The sequence below is a fragment of the Dermacentor silvarum genome, chromosome 5 (genome assembly GCF_013339745.2).
Source record: "Dermacentor silvarum isolate Dsil-2018 chromosome 5, BIME_Dsil_1.4, whole genome shotgun sequence".
Lineage (NCBI taxonomy): Eukaryota > Metazoa > Arthropoda > Arachnida > Ixodida > Ixodidae > Dermacentor > Dermacentor silvarum.
This window is the reverse complement of record NC_051158.1, coordinates 99,990,922-100,001,434: the sequence shown is the minus strand read 5'-3', so window position 1 is coordinate 100,001,434 and position 10,513 is coordinate 99,990,922. Positions and strand designations below refer to the sequence as shown.

Genomic DNA, 10,513 nt, shown 5'->3' with positions numbered 1-10,513 from the left:
GTAAATCTGACCTTCAAGCTCAGCCAAGGTCAAACTGGAACTTAGCCTGCTACTACCAGTGGCTGCTGTGTATGCCACCTGGGCGCCCATATCTTGAAAGCAATCTGCGATATGGAGAAAGTGCGTGGTTGCGCGGGCCTCATCTTCAAAGTTATCTGTGATGTGTACAAAGTGCGCCGAGTGCTGGTGGCTTCGTGTGCGCTGTGCTTAGTTCACATTGAAGCAAGTTGCAGCATGAAGGTCGATTCGCTCGCTGATGCTGCCGCGCCAGGAAGCATCTGTGTGTTGTCTTGTGGTGGAGTTGTAGATGTGGTAATTGCTGACGGTGCCGAGCAGCGTCGTCCTTTCCCAAAGCAAGCAAAACTGTGCTATTGCTGAACAAACTTGGTTTCACTGCGTTGAACCACGGCACATTCTTTTCAGCTCACCATATTTGCTCTAGATCTTTTCTCAGCATGTCATAGAACATAGAGCAAACGAAGTTATGAAAACTGACCCACACAAAGCCGTTATAGCTGAGAAAAAATTCATAATGCAATTTAACCTCAATGTAATGAAGCCGGTAAAATCTGCAGTTGGCTTTGTTATATTGCAACTTTTCAATATTCGAAAGTATTCAATATTTGTTTCGATCCCAAAAATTACTGTTTGCATTCTCCTATAATATATGTATGTTCATTGTAATAATTATTATTACGCTACAGATGTCTGAATGATCTGCTTTCTACGTTCTGTGTTCTAAAAAATTTTTTTTTAATTTTGTCTTTTGGTACATATGAACTTGTTCTGTTAGACCCATTCATGTATTTGGTGCCTATGGGCTCTGGTATACCGTATTTACTCCAATCTAACGTGCACTTCTTTCTGACAACATGGATCCGAAAATTGCGTGCGCGTTAGAATCGAGTACGATCCTAAATTTTCATTACCATATCGCCATCGGCATTTCAAAATGGCCACCTTGTACGCGCTTCGAGCCTAGCTGCCGTAGCTTCCTCCATGTGATGTGGTACATGTGCTTAGGCTTTAGTATACCGTCTATCTTCCCGTTTTCTGCGTTTGCTCTATCAACATGAAGTGTCAAGTTCATCATGACGCTGCATTTAAAAGGAAAGTGATTATGTGTGCGGAGAAGGACAGAAATCAGGCCGCATCATGGGTGTTTGGAGAATCTGAAACTGGCGTGTGGGACTGGCGCAGACAGGAGAGGATTTTTCCCTGTAAAGCAACACGGAAGGGTTTCAGTGTACCGAAGCAGAGTATTCTGCGACGATCCACTTTGGCAATACGATCACCTTGGCCCTATCTTGAAAGCGATCTGTGATGGGGAGAAAGTCCGCCGTGCACTCTGTTTCCGCCGCTTATAGTTCGCGTTGAAGTGAGAGGCGTCTAGCACGAAGGTCACTTCACTCGCTGCTGCTGAGTTTCCGCAAGCCGGCGTTTTGACAGTGAGTGTCCGCAGACATCCAGTGTGATGTGATCATGTTTGATATGCACGCTGACACTATGCTGGTTAATTTAGTTAGTAAGCAAATGTCTACAAGTTTATACGGCTGATAAAACTTCGTACAGCTGTCTACTAATTTGCTATTGCAATCGATGCTACAATTGATAAACAATTTCCTCACCACAAAATTGTGCGCAGGATATCCCTTTTAGATAACAAATCCGATAATTAACTGTTTTGATTAAGGGTGTGCAAATATTTGATGCCTTCGAATAGGCACTTCATAAAGACAAATATTTTCTAACCGCCCTCAAACACCTAAAACATTACCTGTGCACAAATAAACCGCAAATAGAAGCAAAAGCACGATAAATTTCACCCGAGTGGGCATAGTATACACATAAAATATGAGAACGTGCGTAGTAGAGGCTGTATACGTTGCTCGGGAGCTAGACTTCCCTGGCTATACAGCGATGATTTGCGCTCTCTGAAGAGCCCTTTGTTTGCGAGCAATTTGCTCATTTGTTACCTATGCTTTATTTGTGCTTTTAGTAAACAATGCTTCATGACGTGCGACGGAATGACAGGAACTTGCCAGTGTTATGAACATCAGGATGTGCACATTGTTTTATACATATTTTAATAATAGCTGTTCATTTTTCAAAAACTATATGAAACACATTCTACATTTGACTTGTTTCGCTCCTGGCACTATTTGATTAGAAATTCCATTCAATCAGAAAAATTACTTATGTACACACTAGTTTAGATGTATATTGGGCAACAATGTACCTACATGTAATAAATAAAAGGTGAGACTTTTTTCTTGGCAAGTTGCACTCCTAAGGATTACCTTCACATCCACTCAGTCATTTCGGGGACACGTACGCCTTCAGACTTCGGCACGTTACAGCCACGTGAAGAAGAACCAACACAAGTACAATTAAGTGGCCGTTTCAGTACAGGTTCTTCATTCAAAGCTTTTTTGTAACTTGTGAACTCAAATAGGAGTTGTCTATTCACACAGTTAAGCCATGTAGGTGTGTTTGTATTAAGTAAAATATTAATGGGGATATGCATACGTGTGCAGTATGCTGCATGGCGCTCCGTTACACATGCATTAACCATATCAGGCGCGGATCCAGGGGGGATGTCCGGATGTCCTGACCCCCCCCTCAGATTTCTGAATCGCCCCCTCGCTGACAGGGGGATGGCCCTGTCGCAAAAAAATATGGCCACCGGCATTCTTCAAAAGTATTTTTCACGAGTACCAGTGATATCAACCATGAAAAAGTAAAGCTAGCTCGCTCACAAGCTTAGTTGTATTCCGTCGGGGTGTGGTGTCACGAAGTTGCCGTAGTTATTTTTTCTCATGAACACCTTGCACCTCCTGGCGCCGGCGGTGCCTTACTCGTCCCGTCGGTGTCGTCGAATGAATGAGGGGACGTCCCTTTTGCCGAGCACGCCGATGTCCGCACGAGGACCTCCGCACCTGATCAACTTAATTGCCCCTTGGGGTGTCATCGGTTGCCTCATTGGCTGTCATCGGTTCCGCGACGAACCTGCTTAATGAAAGAGATCAGTTGCTGAAGTGTTCATATAGAGGGTTTGTCCGAAAAGTAATGTCAGTGATTATATTGTGAAGCGACTATACGTCGCAGCGCGCTAAGACCAGTTGGGATTGGTGGAGGGGGAAGTTAGCTTACGCACGCGCGGTTGCTCAGTCGTGTGCGACCATCTGGAGAGTAAGGACAAGGTTTTTCGTCAACTCATTTTCATTTACCGTGCAAGCCGTAATGCAGCGCTCGTTGGAACAAAGGATTGCCATAGAGCTTTGTGTGAAACTCAGCAAGTCTGCAGTGGAAACATTTCCTATGATAAAGACAGCTTTTGGTGATAATTGTTTGTCATGACGTCAAGTTTACCGGGGACACAAGGTCTTTTTAGAAGGTTGTGAACAGGTCAGCGATGAAGCCCGCGCTGTACCGCCATCAACGACTATCACCGACGAAAATGTGACGCGTGCGAGAGATATTTTGTACTCGGACCCTCGTTTGAGTGTCCGTTTAGTGGCACAGACAGTAAACACTCCAAAAAAGTACCGTTCAGGAAATTTTGACGAATAATTTTGACATGCGAAAAGTGTGCACGAAGATCTTGCGCAGAATGTTAATGGACGACCAACAATCGAGCCGAGTTGAAACGTGCCAGGAGGTTTGGGACTTGTGCGAAACTGACCCCCACGTTTTCACAGGTGACAAGACTTGGGTGTTTGAATACGACCCCGAAACAAAAAGTCGAAGTGCCAAGTGGCACACCTCGCCCCAAGAAGGCCAGAATTAGCAAGTCAAAGGTCAAGACCATGCTGATTGCGCTCTTTAACATCAGTGGCCTTCTGCACCATGAGTTTGTACCCCATGGCACAACCGTGAACGCCAAATTCTACGTGAAAGTGCTCAAGCGACTCAAACGAAGGATTCATTGCACCCGGCCTGATATCGGGGGCGATTGGAAACTTCACCATGACAGCGCACCATGCAGCCTGCACCGCCTTCCTCGTGACCCGCTTCCTGGCCGATTGAAAGATGCCAACGGTTCCCCAGCCGCCCTACAGTCCTGACGTGGCTCTCCCAGGCTTCTTCTTTCTGCGCTTGAAAATTCCCATGAAAGGACATCATTTCGCGACACTGGGCAAAGTGGAAGAGGCTTGCACCAAGGCTCTAAAGGACATTCCTAAGGAGGCCTACCATGACGCCTTCGACGGTTGGAAAACTCGCTAGATGCAATGTAACGACGCAGGAGGAGCCTATTTTGAAACCTTTTATTGTGTTGTACCGATCTGATCAATAATTTCTTTTTAATCGACTCACTGACATTACTTTTCGGACAAACCCTGTATAAATAATGACTAACAGCTAAACTAAGAACTACGCATGGGCAACTTCTTTTAACTGTAGCACTCATTGTGATCACAGTTACACGTTGACAATATCCAGTACGAGTACAGTACCGTTCGTACGCTACAAGTTTTTCATTGTAATTTTGCAGTTTTGTTGCCGTACATTAAGCATAGTAGGGTCAGAGCCGCTGGATCCGTTTATCTGAGTGGGCGTTCTCGCGGAGCGGGGCGAAGTCACGAGCAGCGGCTGCGAAGTGGGGGAGCGTGACGTCAGCGGCCAACGCCAGCGCGCGGGCCAAGGATGGCGTCGCGTGGTTTGAGAAACGGGAGCAGATGCGCGCCCTGTGTAAAAGGATGGCGTCGCGTGGGAAACAAAACATGAAGATGCTGGCTCGTGCTCTCGGCTACTAAACCACATCGTTCTTCTTGTAGGTGGCGTCGTGAGTCTTCATACGCGGTGATTCGCATTTCGTAAACAACCAGCGCAGCTAGTGTTTGCCGCGTTGGAGCTCCAAAGCAAACGAAGGTGTCTCAGCCGAACACAAAGAATATCCTTAAGGAAAACAAGGTGTCCCAACAGAACTCCAAAGACGGACCCGTGCTTACGCATTTATAACAAACCCGCAACAGATCACTCCAAATTTTATTTTAAGAAACAATACAGGCTTTTAAGAAACAAATGACTAAAATTGAATAATTAACTTTTTATTGACTGCAGTAAGAAACACGACTGCCTCTAAGTTTTCACTACAAACATAACCACTTACTGCAGTCGACAAGAAAATGAATGTTCAATTTTAGTTAATTATGCTGCTCACAGCAATTCTCATCATCTCACTTTGTGCTTCCCTGGCTACATAACTTATTTGCACAGGTGGTCTTCGCGTGCCTCCCAGTGCCTAATTTTAAGAAAAGCATAAAGCTTAGTTTTGAACACCCTGTATTATCAAGCACAGCCGCCAAGCACATGGCTGTATTTGGTAACGTGCTTTTCCTATAAGCTCGGAGAAACCGATATCTGGCTTCCGCTACAGGTCTTCTTCCTCTTTCTGGGGTTTTACGTGCCAAAACCAGTTCTGATTATGAGGCACGCCGTAGTGGAAGGCTCCGGATTAATTTTGACCACCTGAGGTTCTTTAACGTGCACTACAACGCAAGCACACGGGCGTTTTTGCATTTCGCCTACATCGAAATGCGGCCGTCGCGGCTGGGATTCGATCCCGCGATCTCGTGCTCACCAGCGCAACGCCTGAGCTGACTGAGCCACCACGTTGGGCTACAGGGGTTGCTCTAGACATATAAAACGCGGGTTTATCGTGAGCAGAAACGGTGTATTTTGGGAAATAAGAGAGGCTATCATCATCATCATCATTGACAGAAGCTGACCCCCCCCCTCAGAAAAAACCTGGATCCACCCCTGAACCATATGCCCCGGTATGTTGAGCTGCCGAAGTAATTCATGGCATGTTCCAGCATAATGTGACGAGCTCTTTCATTATGCTTTAAAAATGTAATGAAACAATTAGAGAATACTGATATGATATGGACACTGACAACACCACGATACCGCAGTCAAGTATGGTACCAGTTATGTAGGTACACATTGTGGAAATAAATATACAGTAGAACCTCGTTGATACGTTCCCATTACGTACGATTTCCGGGCGCCAATGTTGACGATCGAGAACAGAAAAAAAAATGACCCAATTGAGTTACTCTTTTTTTTACCGGTTCATACGTCTCCCGAAAAACTTGTTTTTTCGGCACCAACGTTCAGTATCGCCAAGCTGTGATCGTATGATACGTTTTCCAGCTGCTGGAAACATGTAAACAAGAAAATGCGTGGGGCGCGTGCGATCGCGAACAGTAGCCTCCCGCCGTGCCAACTTCACCGCACTACTCGCCCGCCAGTCTCACGCGAAAACGCCGGCGCGCACTCAGTTTCTTATTCCGGTACCAGCAAATCACCTGCTGAGTCATCGCACTCCGCATTCACAGCTATCGCCGCCAACCCAATTGCCAAAAGCATCTTCACAGCGCGTGGTGCCACTGGAAGCCTACTGCATGCTTTTAATTATATGCAATAACCTAAAGGCGCCGCCGTTCCCTGCAGCCATACGAAGTAAGGATAGTACCTCTATCGGCCGCATCGACTTGTAAACATTTGCTTGCTAACTAAATTAACAAGCATAGTGTCAGCGCGCACAGCAAACATCCACACATCACACTACTCGATGACCGCGGACACTCGCTGTCAAAACGCTGGCGTAAGGAAACGCAGCAGCAGCAGCGAGCGAAGTGAACTTCGTGTTGTTGTCTGTCGCTTCAATGCAAACTGAGCGCTGAGAACACACAGCACGCACGAAGCTATGAGCCTCCGACGCACGTATACACTGTGCCTCCGACGCAGATCGCTCTCAAGATGCGGCCGCGCGACCGCGCGCAGTTGCCACATACGCAGTTGCCGCCAGAGCAGAACGTCCCTCGGTATCTCGCTGTGTTGGGTGCCTCGCGCGCGGTGAAAGACGGCGCACTTTCTGCCCGCTTTCCTCGCTTTCGTGTGGGCGAGATTGAGCCGCGATTGTCGGCTCCCCTCGCACGCTTTCACCCGCACATACTGCGTAGGGCACGCGGCGACGGTGTTATCGCCCTTGGACTTTACACGCTATCTCACGGCGGCGACGACGGCGACGGCAGAAATCCGCCTAGAGTGACCATATAGTTGCTATCGCAATAATGAAAGCGGAAGGTGCACGCGAACGAGGACAGTATCCGCCCGCCCGTCTCACGCAAAAACACCGGCCTGTACTCAGTTTCTAATTCCGCACAAAAAAAAAAAAAAGTAAGGCGTACAGACACGGACACAAGAGAAGTGGACAACACAAATGCCGATAGTGAACGTTGGTGCCGAAAAAACGAGTTTTTCGGAGAACGTATGAACCGGTATAAAAAAGTAACTCAATTGGGTAATTTTTTTTGTTCTATTCTCGATCGTCAACAGCGTTTCTGTTGTCCACTTCTCTCCTCTTGTTTGTCTGTGTCTGTACGCCTTACCTTTTGCATTATGAACCCTTACCGACTAGCTCAGCTTTCTGTCGCTCTAATTCTGGTACCAATGAATGTTCGCTCGGACCGTTGCACGCCGCATTCACAGCTATAGCCGCCAACCCTATTGCAATAAGCATGCATATTCACCTATCTATCTTAATTACAGTGCGTGGAGCGTAGTGCCGTTGGAAGCGTACTGCGCGCTTTTAGTCGGATATAACCCAAACGCGCCACCGTTCCTTGCTGCAGGCGGCTAGGGTACAGTGTACTAGAATTCTAGTACGCTGTAGCTAGGGCGCCTCGATGCCAGCGGCGCTGGGCATCGAGGCACCCTGGACACGAGCTGAAAAAGTTAAGCTTGACTCTCTCATTCGCATGGGACTCAAACGGGCCACTGGACTGCCACAGTCTGCAAGCACGGAAAAGCTGCTGGCCCTGGGAATCCCCAATACTATCAACGCGATAGCGTTAAGGGCCCCATGTCGCAGAAAATCTGGTGCCGGCGTGCGATGTCGGCGTCCGTGGCGGAGAAAAATCATCCCGAACCACTCCAACCATGCAGGCCCTCCACAAGGTGCAAGGTTTTGGTGAACGAAAATTGAATTTATCACAGTGAAATCCGTCAGAATAATGGTAAAGTAGGACTTAACCACAACCTACAGACAAGGTGACGTCAGACTGTTATTTGAATGTACGAGATGACATAATTCTGTTACGAGGAAGGTCAAACACAAACCCCTTTTCCAGCATTTCTACCAGATCTACAGCTGTGAGCTCGGGTAGCTTTATTCAGATGGCGCTCGCATCCTGGGGAAGTCAAATTAGGACTTCGCCTGCCTAATGCGTTTTGGACACGCGCGCGCGTCGGGGCAATAGCAAACAATTAATAAAATAAAAAGTGCTAGGGCCTTCACATTTTAACACGACTTATATTACCCCTGTAAAAATGTCTTCCCAGCAATGCATTTCTGTTTAATAGTGAAGCCGACATTAAGGGGATAGGTGTAGGCTGGCTTTCCCACGTTCTGTGTTGCAGTGGGAAAGCCAGCTTACAACGGGGCCCGATAACGCTATTGCGTTCCACTCTTAAAGGCGAAGCTTAAGCGACCTCCAATTTTTGATGAGATTACTGACCACATTGCATAGCCCAAATCACTCGGCTCTCTGCCACTAAACCTGGCCTTAAGATCCTGGAAGAAGCCGGCATTGAACCCAGGTATAGTCCCGAACCCACCAAATCTCACCTCAACAAAGATACCAGGTCTCAGTTCGTAACAGACCCTGTGCCCCGTAACATTCATGCTGTGTATAACATGGGTCAGAGGAATGCCAGAGCAAGGACAATTCTACAAAAGTTACATCAATATAATTAAGCTAGACGCGCTTTTTGTCGACGCAGCACAGTATCTCACAGGGGAAAGATTCTCCATAACAGTGGTGGACGTAGAGGGGAAAATCATAACACAGCTTCTGCAGGGGTCAAGACGTCCCATGTTCCGGAGGAGGCTGCTATCGCTTTAGCTATTAATAGTCGTAAGAAGCCAGCCTTTATACTATACTCGGACTCGTGCTCGGCCATCCGCTCCTTCTCGTCCGCATTGGTAGCGGAGACAACGAATAAGATCCTTCGGGATCAGGACTTCACTATCAGAAGTGAAGAGCAGAGATATCACATTTCGTGGTTCCCTGCCCACTTAAGGGACATCACTGATCCGAATGGGATTAATCCAAATAAGGCTGCCTAGGCCTCTATGCTTAGAATGCTACAGACTACATCTTACCGTACTCTTCGCTTAATGCACTTAATAGATCAGGAAAATTCACAGGAATGCCGCAATTGCGAATACGAATGTTGTAATTTTGAACACATGCTCAGGCTGTGCCCAGCCTTAGAGCCCTCTTCACTTCAAACCTAGGACTCCTAGGAATCCGCCGTCCAGTGTCCAGAACATCCACTACTCCAGGCCGTCCAGAAGGCCCATGATGTTGCGGTGAGTCTCGGCATGCCAGTCCCGTACGTCATGGGTGAAGCCATCGGCTCATCCCGGGTCCTCCTGGGCATGAGTTCTTCAAGGCCTCAATAAAGTTCTTGTCATGTCATGTGGCCTAATTAAGTTCCCGCAGATTACGGAAACGGCGGCCCTGTGTCAATAAGCGCCAGTGCGGCGGAACTTGGGCAGTTATACTACCATGCAGCTCCTGTCTCCGGAACAGCAGCAATCAGTTTCCCTATTCTGTAGTAGGTCGGCGACGCATGAGTGACAGTGAGCCTTGTCGCGGCGATGATGACCGGCGGTTGGCACAGGGTGGTTGATCGTCAGGGGTTTACCTTGTGGTGACGTCCGTGATGACGAAGGAACAGGCCTGCCGACAACGTCAAATGGAGAAGGTGGACATCGGCGACAGTGGCGGGCGACGTGTCCATCGACACCACAGGCAAAGCAGATGGGCCTATCGTCCGGCGTTCGCCACGCGTATGGGCGGCGGAAGAACTGAGCCGGCGGTATCGCGAAGGGGAGCGGCGCAGCATTCGCGGTCGTCGGCAAATCATCGGTCGGCATCGCAGGTCGAACATTCGGCGCAGGCTGTTGAGGGGGCCGAACTGCGACGGAAGCGTAGTAACGCCAAGGAACGACGAAGAACGTCAAAGGCGAGCGTCAAGAAACGGCGGCTGTCAAGCAGCCAAAATCCAGGCAAGTGCAAGCTCGCGTCGCGTGGCTACCACCAACACTGTGGCTTGCTTGCTTGGCTGTTTCGTCACAGAACACCCATACAAACTTGTTTCGTCGTCTTGTCTGCTTCTTTACACACAGCATACTTTGTTGAAAATGACTAGTTTACAAAGTCACAAACCCGTTTGAAGCCAGAAGGGCGAAGTTTAGGTAAATCCATGTACTTCCCATAATTTCCATGCTGGCTGAACCGCCCCAATTGCAGCTCTCGCAGACACCAGGGTTCACTATAGTAATTGTTGTACGAAACTCTATGTTATGGGGTGATTTCTTAGCTTTCTTCTTGCTACGCCAGGTGTCAGCGCATGCCTTACTATTTTGCTTTGCCTCCTCATAGAGGGCACGGAAGTTTTGAAGCACGGACATTGAAAAAATCTATGGAAGGGT

The 10,513-nt window shown here is 47.9% G+C and overlaps 1 protein-coding gene across 4 annotated transcripts in view; it reads left to right on the top strand.

Moving 5' to 3' along the window:
• LOC119453647 (zinc finger protein OZF-like) overlaps positions 1 to 10,513 on the top strand; it is a 204,964-nt gene that overhangs the window by 37,296 nt on the left and 157,155 nt on the right. The window lies entirely within an intron of this gene.